Here is a 20,993-nt window from a genome sequence, read left to right on the forward strand (position 1 = left end):
CTTCTGGTGTCCAAAAGAGGGGAAGAATTCTGCTCCTTGTTAGCATGTCCCTCAGGTTGTAAGGCTGATAGGGAGTTTATGATCCCTCAGACCAAGCTCCTGAAGGCTGCTGTGTGCATTTGTCAGTGGGGAGAGATCCTCGGCCACCACAGAAGTTTCCTCTCAATTTATGTTGCATTTGTTATCCCTGCAGTGTTTTGGGAGTGGGTCCATACATCCAAAGCAGAGAGCTCCAGTGCATTTTGACCACATCTTTGCCCCTTAAATGAGTCCAGCAAGGGGCACAGTGGAGGAGCTGTGTTATCCATCAGTTCACAATCTGCTAGTGTGAAATGCACGGTGAATATCCACACTATTGTATTAAATGTTATATGCATATGTAATACATTAGGAGAACGTCGTGTATAATGCAGCCACCATATGTCATATAAAATAAAAATGAAGAGGGTATATGAGCAAATACTGTAGAGCATATGGCAATATGAATATTAACCTCAATCTATAAATAGCTTCTGAAGTATCTGTTTTAAAACAGGGAAAGAAACCTAACATAATAGCAATTGAGTAGAAATTGGGCATCTTTTAAAGTTCTTGATGTCAAGGAGGCAAAATACCATTTCAATACTTAGATTTAATATGTACTTCACACAAAAATAAATCATGTAATATTTTCATGGCGGGCATAGAATTTTATGATTTTTATGACAATCATGGAATTGGGATTCATATTTTATAGATAGCACTAATAGCATAAAGAAAATGCATGTGAGAAAAGGTCTTAAGGAGGGAGGAATGGCAGTGAAGTCACAGAAAGGAATGGAAAACTTAGTGTAATTAGGCATTTTTTATAGGTTTGGGGTTTGTATTCAGAATAGCTTTTGGTACGTTCACCAGGCAAGCACATTGACTTTGAGCGTTTAAAATGGAGAACAATAAATTGCCTGGCTTCTGATTGCAGGCACAGTAAGACTGAACTAATTGCTTTGGAACTAATTTAACGTGTTTGATCTTAAGGCTGGTTTTGTTCATATATGGGGTTTGTCCATGCTGACCATTAACCAGTGTCTAATTCTCTTACCACCAGATCTCCTGAAAGACAGAGTGGTGTAACATACTTGAGTCACTACTGTTTGCTCGTTGCATTCCCTATCAGTGAATGTACCAAAACCTAATCTCATATGGAGAGACTCTTGTTAACGATGCCTTGTCAGCCAGCATTACCCCAAGGAAAACAGTATTTCCTTCTATGTGGGATGCTTTGAAGAGAGGGCAGAGAACACTATGAATTTATGCCCTAAGCAAAATTAAAAGATGAACCTTGATTATCTTGAGCTTCCCTGGCATATGGGGCAGCATTAGAACAGGGACAACAGACAACAGTTTTACCAAGAAGCTTAATTGGGATATTCTGCCAGGACAATGTGGGGACTTAGATTCGATGCCCACCTTTGTTTATCAGGGGACTTTTAATTTGAGTTTCCTGCTCCCCTAGATATGCTGTACAGATTGAGTTACACTGGGGCAGCATGAGGGAAATATTCCACATCTTTCACATGGAAACTGCCTCAGTTTTCACCCAGGATTAGGTTCCATTCTGTTTACCATATCTTGCTTTCTTTGAGAGGGGTGCTGCCATGTGAATACAAGCCTGGCTGACTGGTCAGTGCTCTGGCTTCCCAAAGGGTGGCTCCAGTCCTAATGTGTTGTTTTCAGCTTAATTCTCATTTGAGTAGAGGGTCCCAGCTAGGTGGAGGAAAAGCAGGCTCTAAGGAGAAGGGAAACTGCTGGGCGAAGAAAGGGGAACAGTGCTGTAGGAAGAGAGGGAAATCCGTTTCTGTTATAGAAGACATGAGGTGCTCGGGAAGGAAGGCTCTGGCTGTTGGAGTTTTCAGCTTCTGCCTAGAAGCAGACAAGCTGCAGTGCCTGCCAAGAAAATGAAAAAGGATATTTTCTTTTACCAGGAATTAGCCCAGTCTGTGTTCTCATAGCTAAGGGGGTACAGGATGATGCTGCTATCGGCTTTGTTATTTGCTTAATCTCTGGCTCACTCAGCAGCTGCTTCCTTGAATCAACATGTCCCTACCAAATTATGGCAAGGTTTTTTTTTACTTTATTTCTGAAACAAGTCAAAAGCCTTTTAAGAAAAGGAATGGACTGCTTGGGCAGACTGATTTGGGGCCAGTTTTAACAGCATTTCAAATAGTAGTAACCTTGAGGAGATGACCCTTTGTGCTGGCATGGATTTTCTAAAGACCAGGCTGTATGTGAAGGGCTCAGTCCGTGCCCCAGTCCTGGGATGCAGCACTAAGAAATACAGTGGTGTTATTGATGTGGTACTTTCTCACAGAATTTGTAAGAATTTATCCTAGAAGACTTTCCAGGTGTCACCTAGCAGGAAGAATTTTAAAAGCAGCAGCTCCTTCCCTTCATTCTCATGGCAGACCAGCAAAGGCAAATACTGGGAGCACTGGTAGCAACGGGGTACCTTTGTGCTGTAAGTATTTCAATTTCTACTGTGATATCTCAATGTTTAGACTGGTGCTGGCCTTATGCATGGAAAATGTGCTCTGTGAGGGTGAATTACAGCATCGCCTGGACACACACCATATTGCAAATGCATAGGAGCAGGTGCCAAAGTGCAGCTTGTGCTTTACCACGTAGTCTATGGATGTGCACTCATGGTTGCTGTCAGTGCCTCGGTGTTTGTTACCTGTGCACTAAAGACCTGTGGGTTGGGAAGCAGGTTGGCCCAGCTCTAGATTTTCCTGAGAATTTGAACTATGGTTTGTGGAACATGGGAGGCCAAAGGTAGATGCACATGGGTTGTTTTTTAGAGATTAGTAGCAGCCCTGCACTAACCTGAGCCACCCACTGCCACGGGTCAAGCCGTTGGAGGAGAAACAATCTTGCTGTAGGTCACGGCAGGGTCACCCTGTAGTGGGCTGCTCACCTGGCAGGAGTTACTCTTAAATACCTTGTGATTCTCTAGCTTTGCTGATTTTCTATATTACATGATGGTCCCAAAAAGCTTGTAATATGTGTAGGTTTTAATTCTCTAAGTGTGTATTTATCTGATTGAACTGGGAGCAAGCTCTGACAGTGTGTCTGTCACACTTCCCCTCAGCTACTCAATTCACTGGGGTCTGCTGGTGGGGTGTTTCACATCATGTTCTGTAATATCTGTCAGGAAGGTAAGGAAAGAAGGACTCCACAAAATATCTGAATTTTACCTTTGCCTTCTAAATTATCATGCTTTTTTAGTTCTAAGTGGCATGCCTTGGTCCAGCCATGTTTTGCTTTCCACCAGGTTAATAACAGTTAGCAGAAATAATACAGCAGAGCAGCCTTCTCATAGCAGTTGTCATTAACAGCAAGCATAGTAAAGAAAAATAATTGACTAGAAAAAGGTTTGATAACTCAGAGTTTTATGTTTCTCAGAAATGACTCATTCCCATATGCATCCTCCAAACTGCATTCTGCACGCTGAACTCGCCATAACCTGCTCTTAGAGAGGCTCTTCTCTCACATTCCCATTTTGGCATTAGAAGCAATAAAAGTAACAGCAGCTTTGAAGAGTATGTAAATGTATAATGGCTTTCCAAAGCGGATTGATAATTACTTATTGCACTAAATAATCCTAGAAGTATGTTAGAGGAGGAATGTGAGAAGAACGAATGAACTTACATAAGTAGAGAAATCTATGCATCCCTTCTGCTGTCTGATTCATTTAAACAGTCTTATTACAGTATCAGTGTGGAGGGGAGATAATGAAGGCTGTCTTATGTTGTTATATCTTTTTTCCAGCTTGTTTTATTTTAAGAAATGCAATGGTAGCTCTGGGTGGAGTTAGAAGTCACCACTGCCACTAGAATGTTGCATTTACTTCACTCTGCATAACATGGGGCATACAGCAATCATGTTAAATATAAAAAGTTTAATTCTTGTGCAGTAAATATTTTGTATCTTGATGGCTATAAATTGGAGTTTTGTTATTTTGAAAAATATTTCCGTTTGTAGATTTTTTTTAAAAAAAATAAGCTTTCAGCTGGCCCCGAGTAGATTAATTTGACCTTTTGAAAGCTAATTTCCAAGAATTACCTCCTCTTTTAAACTAAATTATTTTGTAAATAAAAAGGTGTGACACAGGAGCATAGGAAGCAATTGAGCTTTATTCATCAATGCCTGTCTCTTGAAATCAGTCAGCACAGCAGAGCTCGATACTTTTGTTAGAGGACAAGTAGTAATATATTGCTGGCTACTTTTTCCTTTCATTCTTCTGGGGTTTTTTAAAATAATTTTTGGAGGTTGACTTTTCCACAGGTAGATTTTAATTTAGCTGGTAAGAAATAACACTTGTTCTTTATCCATTCACAGTAAATATGAGGTTCGTTCTTATGGTATGAAGGACTTGTTTGGGTATCTGCTGCAGGGATACTGGGAAAGTGGAATTTTAGAGGTGCTGAATGACACATGAAAAGAGGTAGTAGCTCAGATTGCATCCAGCTGAAATTCAAGTCTTCAAACTGATGCAGCTGCAAACATCCATTTAAACCTTCAACTGAGTTGTGAGTAATTTAAAACTAATTGTTACTTGATATGTACGCAGAGTGAGCACATGAATGTGTGTCCTTCCCCCTTCTGATGGTTGGGTTTGAGCTGAATTTTCATGGCTCTGCTCTGTGCTTGTCCACCAGGCCCCACTGGCTGCCAGCAGTGGGGCATCGAGGGCTTGAGCAGCAGCTATTTTTGAAGCAGTGCCGTGCTGGAGAACAAGGCCTGGATATTGCAGAGGGGGAAAGTGCATGTCTCTTTTTCGGTGTAATTTATTTTTATTTCTATCTGTGATCACAATTTTTGCCCTCGATGAAGTCTTGGGACCGAGAACCTTATATCCCTGGCGTAGGTGAAAGATGATGCAATGCTGACACAGTTTGTGCCTCCTCGTGTTCCCACCTTCAACTCTGATGGAGGGGTTACCGTGCCAGGCATGTGCAGGAATATTCACTTCATCTAACCAGTTAAGGGAGCAGTGATTTTGCAGCTGATATTTCAAATCTCATCTATCAGGTGGCGCTCACTGAGGAGGGTTAAAAGAACTACTTACTTGTCACAGAATCCATGACAAATTCATTGATATTGAATATATTTCAATTAGCAAAATTAACTGGAAACATTTAACATTAATTGGTCAGTGCTTTTTTTTTTTTTTTTTAATGCCTACCTCGTCCTTCTGAAAAAGAATGTTTGCTTGTTTTCCAACAAAAATCCCATGGAAAATGTTTGGAAATATCTTATTTTAGGGTTATAATCCTTAGAAAAAATCCACTAGAATTACACCTTCCCTGTGAAATAGCAGCAATTAGGACAGACGCCCTCCTCTAACTCTGAGCCAGGCAGCTTGGGTGACAAATATGTCAAATTAATACATCACCAGGTATGAAAGCGCAGTTAGAATTTGACTGAGGTACTTCCAGCCTGAAAAAGAGAACGATTTATCAATGCAAACTTAATAACATCTATTTGAATCTAACTAAAAATCAATATTTCATTACCAAATTGTTAGCGAGAATGAAGAAAAATTGCGGAAGTCGGGCAGTTTGGTGGAAGAGAAGCATCAGGAGTTCAATGTGAAGACGGGATGATTCATGAGGCCAAGCTGGTGGAAGGGTGAAGGAGGACGAATGCAGAAAACTTGGAGGGCCCTCTCTCTGGTGACCTTGGCAGCAAAAGGAAAAAAAATACCAGAAAATGAAAGTGACTGTCAACTCCCAACAGGGATGGATCACACCATAAATCAAGCATAGCCCTGAGAGAGAAGAGAGGGGCTTAGGGTGGGGGGCGAGCATGGTGGGGGAAGCCATTGCATAATTTAACTCTTTGAACCTTGGATGCCTTTTATTCGTAGTTTAGCAGAGTTGGTAAAACATATGTGAATCGCTTCCCTTTGCAGTGGTTTACATAAAAGTGTGTCAGGGGCAGACAGATGGTGAAACACTGCTTTCCATTGGCTGGGATTTAGAGTACAGTACCAATAAGTATTTCCTTCAGCCCAGGAAAAGAGAAAAATGAGAGACCGAGGCTCCTGTGACACATAACTAAATCAGTTGGTTGGGAGGCCTAATCCGGGAGAGACTTTTTGGTGATTTGCAGGGGAAAAAAATATAGATTTAAGGACATTAGTATTTCTGTTACTGAAATAATCTATTGATCCAAACAGCAAGCAAAAAAATCACTCCTTTAAGCCTAAAATACAAAGGAAACTGAAGGGCTCTTGGCTTTTTAACTTTTAATATTTGTTTAGTTCTTGAAATCTGTTCTCTGACAAAAGTGAAGGAGGTGACTACCACAGAGGGGGAGGTGACTGCCACAGAGGGGCTCATAACTGTTATCTGACAGGGGTGGAAGGGGATTTGCAGGAAATGTGAATATTACCTCTCTCAATCAGAATTAAAACAGTGTCTGAGCACTTTATTTGCTAAAGAAAGGCACACGGTATTCCTTCCTGCTTTTCTCAGAGACTAGTTTTTACGCTTTTTCCTGATACATTTTGTTCTATTTTACAGCTTTTTTCCCTTTTTTTTATTCATCACAATAGGAAACCCGTGTTTTCTTTGAGACCCATACGGACGTGCATTCCTACCATCCGTACTGTCCATGAACAACGAGCATCTTTCATTTCCAGTTGTAAAAAAAGACCGACAGCTGAGCATCTGTAGCCCTACTGTGGTGGGAGGCAAGCCCTGTGTTCATCCATGGGTTTCCATGAAGGCACAGTGCAGCATGTTCTGATCCATACTGCCAGGAAAGGTAACTGTGGTTGTTGCATTTGACTTCTGCCTGTCTGAATATTGAGGGGTGGCAGAAATAACAACACTAGGGGTATTAGTACTGCACCTTGGGAATTCCATGCTGAAATGCTGCAGTGCTGGGGCTCCTGCTGCGGTCCAGAGGCTGAGGCCACATTTTTGGAAGCAGCATCAGGGGGTCATAATTGTATTTCCACACCCCTTATGGCATAGTTTTCCATCCCCTGGGGAGAAGGCAAGGGAAGGAGCTGGCTCCCAAACTCTTAAGGCTTGAAGGTGGTGGGAAGATGCAATGAAATGTGAATGGTGGTTTGAGGGAGAGGGACTGGTGCACTGTGCTGAATAGGTCCCATTTTCAAAGAGGAGGAGAGTCCAGGAACTGTGGCACTACACTGTGTTAGGCCAGTGAAACTCAGACTTGCTTTTACCTGGGGCATTCTTTGGCCCACCTTGGTGTGGAGTGAGCCTGAAAACATGTTTGTTCTTTCTTGACTTAGTTTTCAGTTGAACCTACTTCCTGCTCTGTTTTGAGGCATTTGCCTGCCTGGCGCTGGTCACAAGGGAGCGGATGGTGCCTGGCACTGTGCAGTGGGGGACTGGCATGGGCTGTAACTTCCACCAGTGCTCCCAAGGTGACCTCTGCACAGGAAGACCTCACGACTAGATTTTGGGAGTAGCTTGATGCATTGGCTCTAAATTAATAGGTAAGAAACTGCTTGCTACTATTTCCCAACACAGAAGTCGTGCTGACGAGGTACTGTGGCACTCTGGGAGATGATCCCAAGGATGTGGGTGCCAAAGACTTTCCTAAGAGCTCAGAGGGCTCCTGGGATTTTGTTAGTAGGCTGCTCCTGAGAGGCAGTGTGGTAGATCAGCTACCAGGAGGAGAGCAAATAAGGAGTAATGGTGTGGTTCAGAAAACATGGCACAGTATGTAGAGATCCTTACATGCTTGGCAGTTCACTTCTGGTACTGCTTTTTTATCTAAATATAGGACTCAAAGCCTCACATGAGAAGTTGCAGATCTAATCAAGGTCAGAAGAACATTAAAAAAAATTGGAACAGGAAAAGGCCATCAGGACCAATGTTTCTGTTCCTTTTTTCCTCCTGTCTTAGCTCTGGATCTTGGCTCTAATTGCCATTTATTTTTTATTGCTCTCACTATACTTCTCATATAATGTTTATATTAATGGACAGGGGGAGGGGGGAAGTGAAGAAACACCAGGAAATGGAGTGCAATTGGAGTATGTGAGATGTGGCTTTTGTCTTCTTTATCACTGTTTTCTTGTAGTACTTCCAGCTCAGATATTAATTTATCATTGAGAGTGCTGCAGAAGTGTGGTCCCTTGTATTTTATTGAAGGCTTGATCTAAATTCCAGATGGTCACCATGTGATCAAACCAGCCCTGGGCAAATAGGATATTTCTTTGTGTCTATATTTGATTTCTTTGCCAAATTCATACCTATCTAATCTTCTGCCCATAAGCCTGGGTTCATTCATTCTTTAAAGAAGTGTGCAACAGCTCCACCTCTTCATGGGTTAGAGACAATGAGGGTGATTGCAAGCATTCCCCATCTAAATGCGGTTAAAACGTGATGCTGTTGCATGCAAATAATAGCTATCCACGTCACAAAAATGTCTAGCTAAAGTTTACAACAGACAAATAATTCCTCTCCTCAAAGAATGAAGGGTTCTCAGAAAATATGCAGTGGGGGATGTGGGTGTATTGACAGAACTCTGCTTCAGGAAAGTGCTTTGATTTTGGGGATGCGAAATGCTCTGAAATATTACTCAGGAAAATCCACAGAGCTCTTCTGCTTGTGGAGTCCCTGCTTAACTGTAGGAGTTTAATGGATGTGAATGAGACACTGTACTAAGCAGGTTATTCCTTCTTAAAAAAAAAAAAGGCAAATTTCAGATTATAACAAAATTCTGTATACTTCAGAACACAGAAGTAACAATATAAAAACCTTCTTAATCATGATATGATTAAAGGATTTTCAAAATCTGCCTTGTAGTTGCATTTCCATTTCCTGATAAATTCCGTACTTTCTTTCAAATCACTTCTCATCATAATAATACAAACTGTAAAAAATCCTTCCATTTCTGCAGCGTGCTATGAAAAAAATGGGGGTGGAGAGAATTAAGAAGGCTCCAAGTTTTATCATTCTGTTCATAAAGCAGCACAGCAACCATAACTGCAGCGCAGAAAAGAAACAGATACTGTAATGTCTGAGGTATTCTGTGCCATAAACTCCCATAATAGAAACAGATGGCAAAAACGCGTTGGAAGTAAGGGAAGTACTGTACATGCAGCTCTACCCTAACATATGAAGAGATTCAGGCCTGACACGTAAAGGAATACGTCTGGAGCTCTGCCAGGGCTACTGTGTAGTGCAGCAGTTGGTGCTGGAGATGAGAGAACCCGCGATTTTGGGGTTGGGGCTCCGTGGCAGCTCAGCAGCAGGACTTTTTCCTGCACTTCAGTGGGTGTGGTGTTCTGGCTGGGACAGCAGAGAAGGATGGGAACCCCTCTGGGGTGTCACTGGGAGCTCCCCCAAAGGCCCCTGGCACTGTGGCAGCTTGGGCATGCTTCAAAGCGCTGTGTGCCAGGGAGTGCTCTGATGCCTGTTTCTCTCTCTGCCTCATCTTTCTCTCTCTGCCTCTGCTAAGCAGAGATCTTAATATCTAATGTGAGCCAAGCAAAGTTGTGTGGTGAGTATCATACGTGCAGTGAAAATGGCAAAGCTATTTTATTCATTCCTGGCATCTTGCTCAGGAAACGTCACTTATTTCATCTGGTGTTGTTTCACTGGTCCTGCTATGAGTGAAAGGAAATATAATGCGTGCGTTGCACTAGAGGGGGAGCTGAAGGTCAGGAGTGAAATATGGCTTTCTGCTGCACTTGGTCTCAGTCTGAATGTTACCTACATTATCATCAGAGCTCACTGTCATAATGGGGAGACCTTGTCACAGGAGGGAGGTCACCTAGAAAAGGGAAGAAAAATTGGGGGGAAAATACTAAATAAGATAAACTAAAAAGAAGACAACTAGGGTACCCAAACTTCCTTTGTGTATTCTTGAGAGCAGTAAATTATCTACAAAAAGACATGCTTGTCCTGCAGCACCTGAAATCCCACCGTTGTCCTGGGCCTGAGGAGCCAGTCTCCTAAATTCCTGAAGTTTTGTTATCAGCATCTTTCCAGCTTTGACCTCTGTGCTTTTGCAATGAGTTAGGTTTAAAAACTCCAATTACATTTTAGGGCAGTCACCTTTAAAATATTCTTGCAAGAGGGGAATACATCAGGTTAGTTTCATTAGAAAACAGACCATGATAAATAAACTTCAGTGTGCTCTGTGCCCTGCACGTCAGACCCCTGGGATGGGCACCGTGCTGCAGGATGGCCTGACAGCTTGGCTGGGGTGAGCTCTTCTTCAGCGCTATGGGGGAATTTCACAACAAAGTTTTTGGAGGTGAGACCTGTCCTCCCCTTGGGTTGCTGAAATGTCTGCCTAATTGTAGGGCAGGAGAGATTTTAAACATCAGTGCAAAGGGCTAAATGTTGTGTGGGTCCGCACTGTTTGCATACCCTCCGGCCACCCAATTAACGGCCTAATCTATGTGTGTATCCACTTTCATCTAAAGATGTCAAAGAGTTTTGAAAACATTAATTCAGATTAATATGTTGCTAAAAACAAACAAATGCTTCCTTGGTGCTTCTGGGCCTCTCTTCCCCCTGACACGAATTGAAACCAGTAATCTCCAAGGTGATGCTAGTCACCTGTTTTGACAAGGGGGCCACCCGGTGCCATGTTTTGTTGGCAGCAAAGGCTGGGTCTCCCAAGACCATGAGCAGCCACCCTGAGTGCAGTTCAGCAAGGCACAGAGGTCACCTTCCCCTTCGTGTGCCATGTTCAAGGCTGATGTGGTTTCTCCCCGGTGCTGTTGAAATAATCTGGATCAGCAGCTGCTGTTGCTAATGGAGTAGGAGTTACTCCAGATTGCTATGGCAGTGCAAGGGGAGAAACCTCTGAGGCTGAAGCAGCCATGGAGTGTGTGAGCAGGGCCAAGCCATGGGGCTGCCACCTTTGGGGCTCATCCTTGGCTCAGGGGTATGCTGGGCTCTGGGCACATCCACCCCGAGATTCCTGAGCTGGAGAGACAGCTGTCTGTCTGTCTGCAAATGCAATTTAGTAGCACTGCAAAGCTCTTGCAGTAAATATCCAAAATTTCAGTCATTGACCATGTGTTGGCTCCTCTCTGATTTGCAATAAATCCTTTGGGACTCACCAGAATTCAAGGTTTAACAGCTAATGCTTAGACAAAAAGATTTTAATCTTCAGTCTACCAGAAGGAAGTCCAGGGAAATAAGCCTAATTTTGTCTTTGTCTAAAAAAAACCTTCAGCCACCAAATCCACAACCAGGACAAACTGAGTCTCAATATTTAGAGTGATGGTTTGTTCAACTCTAAAGCATTCTGATGGGTTTTGTTCTTGTGTCAGATGTTGTGGTACCACTAACAGGTATTTGGAGATGGGAGAACAGCTGCCTTAGCACAGCTACCAGGAGCTGGCTGAAGGGGATCTTTCCTTTGGAAGGAAGTGGATATTTCCTTTGGAAGGTATTCAGCCACTGAAATACAAAGCCAGGTACCAATACGAGCATTAGTTCACATAAAATGCACTCTCTCATCTCAGTATAGATGTTGCTCTGACAGTTTAAGCTTCTCAAATACCATATCTCTTTTTAATGAAGAAATTGCACACTCATGTACAGAAATCACGTATTTACAGCATAGAGCACCTATTGATACATTTTGGTCATGTTAACTGAATTTGGAAGTCTTCATAAAGTGAGAAATACAACGTTTCATTACACAATTACAGCTAATTATTTTAGAAATACAGTTTAAATGCGAGTTATCTTAAATTTATTGCTTATCTGACTGGAAAGATCTAAGCAAAACCTGAAAATCATAAACCCTTCCAGAACATTATATTTTATGCAGTCCAAAATGTGACACATGGGGTCTTTAATAATTCACTGCTTGTTAACATTAAACAACTGTTAACATGCTCAAATAATTAGTTATGCTTGCTTGACATGTTTGCATCTTTAATAATTGATGCATTTATCTTAATTACTAACAGTATTATGGTCGTAATATGCATCTTTTTTCTATCTTAAAATTTTAACAAAAACTGACTTTTTGCCAAAAATGATTATCCTCTAAGTTTTAATTACTCATTGTAATTAAATTGCAAGCTGCAGTATTTTATTAAAAATATCTTTCACAAAAAATATTTAATGGAAAAGAGGTGATTTGTTGTTTATGCATCACACTTAGTAAATATTTCATAAGTTTCATATTACCCTTTCAGAGCAGATATAAAAAACATAACATTCTTAATATAATAGTCAATTTAAAAGCTGCTATAGTAGTCTTCATTTCTCCTCCCAAAGATTTGCAGAAGTCAGTGAATAAAGGAAGACAAAAAAAACCAAATAAAAAATGTGGTGGTGATTGCAAATTGGGTGCCCACAGTGATAGGAACCAAGGTTGAAGATGTTGTGCTGGTGAGTATATCCCATGTTCTCCAGTGGAATTAGTCTGACTTGAAATAGAGATGAGCATTAAAAGTTCTTTTCATTCTTCGGTGTTCTTCTGATTCAACTTTCACTTGCAGGCTGCTAATAACAATAGTGGCAGTAGTTTGACTGTAATCATTTATTTATTGCCATGCTGATAGAGATAGGGGTGAGCTTTGTGTCAGCCAATTTAAAAAGACTGTGTTTTCAAGGCCTTCCCATTGCCAAGACAGGCTGGTTCAGATTAAGATGGCTGTTTCTGGTCCCTAAATGTTGTGGAGGCAATTACCACTCCCATGGAATGGCAAAACTTGTTAATGACGTAAAAGAATTCAGTCACATCCGTGTTCTGGTGTGTGGTTGTGTTCCTTCCCAAATGACACATGAAGATGCTTGAAAAGGTGTCAGCATATTGGCAGGAAAAAGTCCATTTGTGAGACAAGAATGTTGTCCAAAGTTTTAGATTTACACCCCAAAAAGCTGTGCATTGCTGTTTCACAGGGCTACGTTTAGCAAGTGACTAATGAGTGCCCAGCTTGTCTCTGAGGTAGGTGGTTTCTGAGGAGCTAATACTTGAGCTGTGAGCCAAAGTCAGCCAAAACACTGCATTTTTAATGACAAAATGTGCCTGGGAATAGATCTAGTATAACATTTTTTTAAGACGAGTCAGTAGACCTAAGGGGCAGAAACCTCCCGAGTCAGACAGTGTGGGCAGGGAGATTGTGGCCAGATCCAGCAGTGTCTCCTCCAAGCCATCAACTTAGACATGTTCTTTCAGCAGGGTTTACTCCAGATATGACCCTTTGCCAGAAAAACAGTGTGAGATCAGGGGGAGGAAAGTGCTGAACTGAGATGTTGAGCTCTGTTCTCTCTCCTATCTTTGGGGGCTTTCCTGCCTGCACTGAATACACCCCACATCTGTATCCTCAGCTGCCAGCAGAGCCTCTGGTGCTTCAGCTTCTGCAACAGCGTCAACACAGTGGTGAAGATTTGAACCGACTGAGAGAACTGGATATAGAGCAAAAGCAATATGAAGCTTAGTCCCCAGGAATCACTCAAACAAACTGCTGGAGTGTCTCACAGGCAGGGCTGTTCTCCCTCATGCCATGATGTCCAGCACCAGCTGGCACATCCACTGTGTGCGGTGAAAATGGCAAAACCATGGCCAAGGCCACCCTTCCCACTGCTTCTTCCAGATTCACCATGTGCTTTTAATCTATCCTGTCTCTTCTGACAGGTTTAGAAGATTCTCACTATTGCAAAGTCCTTATGTCCTTGACATGGTGTTCTTCAAAAAGCAATTTCTAGTCTGATTTTAGAGTTAAATAAAAATTTACACATCACAGATCTATTAATCATTTTTTCCCTTCTGTGGGTGTATCTTCAGTTTTCAGTGATTGATTTATGTGGCCAGATGGGTGCATTTGTTTCCTGCTGTCTTTCAGTCCAGCAGAATCCATGCATGCTGTGCAGTACAGTGGGCCTGAACTTTCACTTGAAATGCACTACTGTACATAAATCCTGAATACTATTCCTTCTTTGGAACAAATGGGATTCAGATGTGGATGTGGCACAAGCTGAGGTTTTCCTCTCAGTTAGTAAAGAAGCCCTTCCTTTCAGCTTTAAGAGGAAAACTTCATTATCGCAGGAGGTCCTCTTCATGTCCTCCAGGTTTTTGCTCCAAAAGCCTCTGTCACCACATAACATGTGGAGGCTCATTAGCTCTTGCCAGAGAAGCTGATTGTGGGGAGAGCAATCTGTGGTGTACATGAGCATTTATGCTGACATATGCTAACATTGTAAAAAGCATTTGCATATTGTCAGGTCAGTGTTCCCACAGGCTGAACTGTGAGAACAGGGACTGTGAAGACCTGAGAGGGGTTCTGTGGGAAGAGCCAGAACTGGAATAGAGTGGACATAATAGCTTGATTCTCAGCAATGTTTTATGCAAGGTACACGCGGCCGTCCTGGGCTCCAGTAGCTGAATGTAAACCTTGATCCAGATGATGCTTGTGATGACAATTCCATCTCTGACAGGGGAGGGGAAGTCTCAGAAGCAGCAAGTTCCCAAAGGCCATGTGAAGGCAAGCGGGTGGTAGGAGAGGGAAATCCAAATGAATGTTCCCACTGAGGGACCAGCTTCAGAGAATCCACATGTGAGAGAGGTCTCCCAACAGCTCAGGCAGGAGCTCACACTTCATTAGGCCAGGAAGTCTCATTATGACATGCAAAGTCACAAGAAATTAGCTTCAGAAGTTTTCCCACTTGGGGAGTGAGTTATTTTGCATGTAAGGTGTGTGTATTTCTGTATGAAATGGAATTTTTTGCTTCTTTATGCAATTAAAAGATAACCTCTTCTGGTTTATAATTCATGGCCACTTTCCCAGCCCTGGTGGTGCATTAGGGAGAGGCCAATAGAGCTGCACTGGTGAAAAGGCTCTGGTCAAGCAACAGCAGATATTTGGTGGGAGCATCACTGTGGTATGACAGTGTTTTACACTTCCAAAGAAAGAAGATGCAGTGCAAAATCAGTGTTTTGAGTGGTCTGTCTTGCTTCTGCCATCCATTTATCTCGAACTTCTGTCTAGTTTTTTCAATTTTTAAGTTTTGATATTGACTGAAACTCTAACCCAGATTTGCTAGAACACAAGTAAGGCTGTCCTGGGTGCTGCTGCCAAAGCAGGAGTCCCTTTTTCAGAGTGCCTTACTGTGTCACCCAGTTCAGAGCAGGAACTTTAATCAGAACCCAACCAGCAGGGCTGTGAGGTAACCTCTGCTGCTGGAACTGCTCAGCCCTGCTGAGCTGGCACTTTTGGCATTTTATTTCCTTTTTATTTTAGTCTGAATATTAGGAAAAGAGTTTGTCTACAGCTGCAACAAACTCAGTTGCATGTTTTATTCAGAACCCTTAGGACTGGCTTCCCATGACCTGCAGGAGCTGGCAGGGGACACTGCATTTCCCAGAGCATGTTCCCTTGGGACCAGCCACCCATGCTGCTCACTGCTGGAAAAGGTTTGGCCAAAACTTGGGCTCGTTCCTGTGTTCACTGATGCTGGTGAGGAAGGATATGAGCTCCTTACGAGTTTCATGTAGATATTGAAAGTGTGAGTGCAGAGAACAGAGGGTGGCCAATGGCTGGAAATGATGGCAAGCACGGATGTGCCAAGAGGTGGATTTCCAGGAGGGGCCTGTCAGAAAATACTGCCCAGAGAAATACGGATGCTTCCCTGTGAACTCTATGATTTGCAAAACATACATATGAGTTTTACAGTATTTTCAATATGAACACGTTCATGTCTATGACCCAGAATATTTCAAGTGTAAGCTAAATTCTTTCTGGCTCACTCAGGGTTTTGACATTTGTAAGTCTTTGCTCGCTCTAGGAGTGTTTTTAATGGCTTGTATTAATTCAAGGTGTCCCTTTATGAACTTAAAATTAAAAAAACCCCACTACCTTTTAATGACATTTCCATTTATTCAGAATTATTATTTAAAATCCTAAATTAGCATTCTGCTCTTCGATTCTGACAGAGCCATCATATTTTATACTACAAGAGTTTAGTTAATTTTAAGTTATTAAACCCCATTGGCTGCATGAAGTGAGCATCTTTAAGCAAGTTTCTGTAGTTCAGATGCATTCCAATCAACTATGACTGCAAACTTAATTCAAAAATTTTGCCTATGTTGCTTTTTATCCTTATATGTGACAGTTATTATTCTGAGTTTCACTTTCTGGCCTGAGAAGTTAAATAGCAGCTGCACACAGTAACAGCAGTATGGGGAGCAACCTGTCCTGTGCAACACAGCTCTTCAAACTGAAGGCAGAGAAAATCACAGAAATAAAAGTAAGTTCTTTTTTTCTGAAAGAGAAATTTAAAAGTTCATGATATAAGCTTTTCCTATATAGAAAATTAATTTCTTCCAGCAGCAATATGTATTTATTTTGCATGTAAAATTATTTTATTTTGATTTTCAAAGATATTTGTTTCTTTCAGTTGTCACTTGGCATGACTTAGGTAACATTCCAATTTCTTCATGAATTAAGGATGATAATTTCTTCAGACATTTAAGTAGGGAAACAATTTCAAAGCCACTTATCTTAGAAAGTGACATCTAGTAGGTGGGAAGGGCTTTGTATGGGTGGGGTCTAACTTAAGTCCTAATTGACTGCAAAGGAGCACAGTGGGGATTAAAATAATGTATGCAAAATGGGTCAGAATATAATGGGAAGTATGGACACTTTTCTCTTAAAACTGAAATTACACTTCAAGGGCAGCATAGATATCTAGCAATAAGCATCATTTTAAAGCCCTTCAGCTGCTGTGACTTCAGGTGAAATTTGCTGCAAGCTATATAGATCTGCTTTAATTATTTTTTGAATCTGCAAACTCTGATCATTTGCATGCATTGCTAATACACTTGTCTCCTGAAACCTGAGCTGCGCAGTTTGGGCTTTCCAGATTTATCAAGTGAAACAATTCAGCTAATATCACATTAATTTAATTAACTTTAATTTTAAATGACTTGCTGGAGCACCTAACAAATGTAACATCTCCAAGACATTTTAGCAGATAGCTGTGGCTTTGTTGTACGCTCTTGTCTTCATAGTGAGAAAACATCTTGTTAGCATGAAAGGCCCCTCACTACTTTAGAAGAGAATATTTTGTTTATACTCTAACGTTTGCCTTGATTGCCTGGCTGTCATTTCAGAGGTGAAAGAAAACAGCAAAAGTGCAGATTGGTGGGGGGCTGATATAATTTAACATCTGCACTGTTCTGCAAAGATCTCTTTCAATTTCAAGTGGTATTGATAATTTATCTCATGTTTGGGATATCCACAGGGAACTGCAACTTGGGATTGTGAGCACGCCCAGCTCCTGGACTGCAGTGGCTTCAGGAGAGATGGACCTTTATTCCTGCTGAAAAAAGCACCAGGCTGTATGCAAGGTTGGTCCCAGAAAGGAGGGCAAATGTGGTACTTATTCTTCCATCACTTTTTTTTTAAAGATAAAAATAGTCCAAGGAAAATTCAAACTATCTAAAATCAGTCATCAGGTCTTCAGCTGTCCCATTGTTGATTCAATATTTAATGTCAACTACTAAATATAGACCAAAATATTTTTATATTTATATGAACATATATATCTAAAATATATCTAATGGTAAGGAGGCTGTCCTGTCTGACAGCAAGGTAGGTGCACTAAATATTTCAGAAATATAAATATAGTCCGTTCCAAACACTCAGTTTACAATTGCAAACTGGAAAAAGTACCAGAGATAAGGCCATAATCCATGTGTGGACACAGTCAGGAAGATAAAGGCAGGAAGCTTGTATAGGAGCAGCAGTTTATTCACATTCACTTTTCATCATACATATACATTAAATATTAATAATACTGTATGAATATTCATCTCTGTTTAATATTCATTTATACACAGAAGTTTACAGCCGATCCCTTTAAGTTTTGGTGCCAAAACCAGTGTTCAAAGGGTTGTGCTGCCATTGTTTCTGCAAAACGTTTACATTTATCTGCTGTAAAAGAGGCTGAATGGCACCGAAGAGTGTCGTGTTGAGTTTTAAAATGCCACAAATAACAGATTATAGATTTTTCTAAATACATTATTTTACCTTGACAGCATTAATCATTCATGCTTCCTTCTTTCATTTTTCTACCTGCAATGGATTATTGAAACAGAAAATAACAACGGGAAAGGCTACAAGCAGTATCAAAATGTCAAGTTTGTACTTACAGTTGTATGTGCGTAGACAGGGTCAAGAGCCTCAATTATTTGTATATGTACACAGTGGTACTACATGAAAGGTTATGTCACCTGCAGCTATTTTCTTGCAGATTTAAATAGGACTGATATTCAACTCCACAGTCAGCCACTGACATGGAACATAGAATTGTAAAATACTATGAACTCTTATGTCAGGACCTAAAATATGAACTGGGTGATTGCAAGGTGTAGCTGTGGGCAATCCTATGTATTGCAGTGTAAGTCCTTTAAATTACTTTGTGTTATCCCTGACCTGTTCTTTTCATTTAAGCATAAGCCAGAACAACATGGAAGTACTTTCCAGGGAGAAGAAAAACCCTTGATATTGCCCATTTTTGCAGTAGCATTTGCTTGGGTTTTGAGGGGTTGTGTGGTTTTCTTTTCTCTTTTGTCTTTTTTTTTTTTTTATTCTTCTCTTGTTTTGATATTTTTTATTTTGGTTCTTTTATACTTTATATTTTCATGAATGCAGGTGTGAAAATTTTATGTTAAAAAGCTTATTTTGCATATTTTTTTAAAAGTTATTTTTCATAACCCAGGTATGATAATTTTAAAAAAGCCAAGAACATGTCTTGCATGTTAATGAAGTGCAAGTCTTATATCAAAACTGGCAGCAGCATTATTTGGAGTGGGATGTGTGGTGGAGCTAATCAGTATATTTTCACGGTGGAGGGAGGAGGAGAGAAGCTAATCAGTAGATTTTTTGCTGGTGATTTGCTTATTTAGGATATAGTTTAAAAAAAAAAAAAAAGAAGAAGAAGAAAACAATAGCATGGAGGTTTCTTGACCAAGCTCCTTGTGGGTAATGCTCACTCTTTTGAAAGGTCAGCATCAGACCTCCAGCTCAGAAAGTCTTATTTTTGAAGAAGTGATTGATATAAAAGTACTTTATATCTTTAAAGCAACCTATTAAACCGGCAGTAATAATCATATAAATCAATATACTTGTACATCACTGATGTATGACAGCATGAGGGACACAGGTAAAATTGTATATTCAGCTTTGGCATTGACATTTGTGAATTCTTGAGAGTAACTTACTACTTCCATATCTTTAGCCTTAGAAAAAATAAAGCTTTACTGAAGGCCTAGCTGTATAACATTTATGTACTGTTAAGCTTGCTTTGATTTAAATTATTTATAGATAATGGTATAATTAGCACTGGGAAATAACTATCTTAACAGACAAAAACATTTCAAAGAATAAATAAGTAAATTATTAGATATTAACATCAACCTCTCTATCGCTAGTCAGGTAACACAAACCAGATGCATATGCTGAATTAATAGAATTGTAATTGCAAATTTATTTTGAGACATACCATACACTCAGTAATTGTGCTAATTCATCTTGCCAGTTTTTACACTTCTGCCACTAGAAAATTCTGTTCATTTTTGGTTCTTGTCAAATCTTAAAATACAGATTTCACTGTCTAAAATTACATTGGAAGTAAATTAAAGCATTAAGTATTGCTGAATGAGTATGATTTTTAGAACTTACTACTAAATTCTGTTGCACACCCAGAAGTTTGATCCCTTCTTTCTGGGAGGATAAACTTGGTCATTATTTCCCCTGGAGCAAGGCATTGCCATTAAATAACACACTTTCCTCTGGTTTTCACCATTTTAGACTTTTTCTCCCCTGTTATTTAATCTCTAGAGTTTTCTCATTCAATTATGAGAGATAATTGATTTTAATAAGTGCTAATTGTTCTGCAAAAATACTTAATATGTATACAAATCCTTATATCCACACACAGAGGTATTCATGCCATAGAATTTAATATCAGTTCCAGGGAAATTACTTTGAGCTGCTTAACTGAAATAGCAATGACATGAAAATCCTGAGGGCTCGTGCTTACAAATATAGCAGGGAAAATAACTATATAAGTCAGGATCACTAATATCCAGGTTGTGCCTTTAAGTTTTAGGACCATAATTAGATCTATCTGATGGGTAAAATACCAGGGAAAGAGAATAGATGGACTGAAAGAGGGAGCAGTGGGCACTCCTAGTTTGTCTTCCTGAGGGAGATGCCTTCAAAATGGGAGGTGCCTCCAGCAAAACTGACTTCCAGGGAAGGGTTTCTGCTTGGTGCACCAGAGCAAGCCCTGGGACACGTGGGGCCAGGGTGGCCAGGGCTGGGAGCACTCCTGCCTGGTGCTCATTGTGGGGTCCTGCAGCCACTGCCTTCTGGTGGGTAATTTGGCTCCATGCTGGCTATCTGGGGAGGGATCATCGTGGGATGGTTTGTTTTTGTTTTTTTTTTTTTTCCCCCATGCTTTCTTTCCTTTTTTTCCACATTTTCTGCAAGAGCAGGTTTCATGAGTCATGTTAAAAATATTTTAATACCAGGGCACGACTGATTGACCATGAAGAAACCTCCTCGTGATAGTCAGTATACTCCAAGTAATAATGTAAGTGAATAATGTTTTACAGTCACTTTGCATCTGTCTCTTCTTCCAGGTCCAATCCATCTGTATCCAGTTAGAAAGGACTCCTCCAAGGCAAGTTATTCATGGGTTCTTCCCAATTCCCCTCTTTAGATCCTGTAAACAAATCCAATCACTGGCTGTTTAACATTTTTATTACATAAATTCTAACATGCAGCAGAACATTACTGGGTATTGCTAATAATGGTGTGCATTTCAGATGTATTCTCTTTTTGTCACAAAACCCCTTAAACCATATTCTAATAACTGTGTATAAGATATAATTGGAAAGAAACATCACATTCAACAACCAAAAGAAATATCTCTGTAGTGCTTTTTGTTGTTTCTGTTTTCATCTAAAGTAACCACCAGGCATTTCAG

At 40.6% G+C, this 20,993-nt stretch overlaps 1 long non-coding RNA gene across 2 annotated transcripts in view; it reads left to right on the top strand.

The window, feature by feature from the left end:
• LOC138117130 (uncharacterized) overlaps positions 1-17,332 on the top strand; it is a 29,632-nt gene extending 12,300 nt beyond the window's left edge. Inside the window, exons 3-8 of one of the 2 annotated variants that reach the window (XR_011154530.1) lie at positions 6,596-6,807; positions 7,304-7,510; positions 11,312-11,458; positions 12,273-12,386; positions 16,110-16,244; positions 17,241-17,332. This is a non-coding gene — a long non-coding RNA (uncharacterized lncRNA). Of the gene's footprint in view, positions 1-6,595; positions 6,808-7,303; positions 7,511-11,311; positions 11,459-12,272; positions 12,387-13,328; positions 13,692-16,109; positions 16,245-17,240 lie in introns of those variants that run through there. The other variant, XR_011154529.1, reaches the window with a different exon arrangement.
• Positions 17,333-20,993: the final 3,661 nt, after the last annotated feature.

Source organism: Aphelocoma coerulescens, chromosome 11 (assembly GCF_041296385.1).
Source record: "Aphelocoma coerulescens isolate FSJ_1873_10779 chromosome 11, UR_Acoe_1.0, whole genome shotgun sequence".
Classification (NCBI taxonomy): domain Eukaryota; kingdom Metazoa; phylum Chordata; class Aves; order Passeriformes; family Corvidae; genus Aphelocoma; species Aphelocoma coerulescens.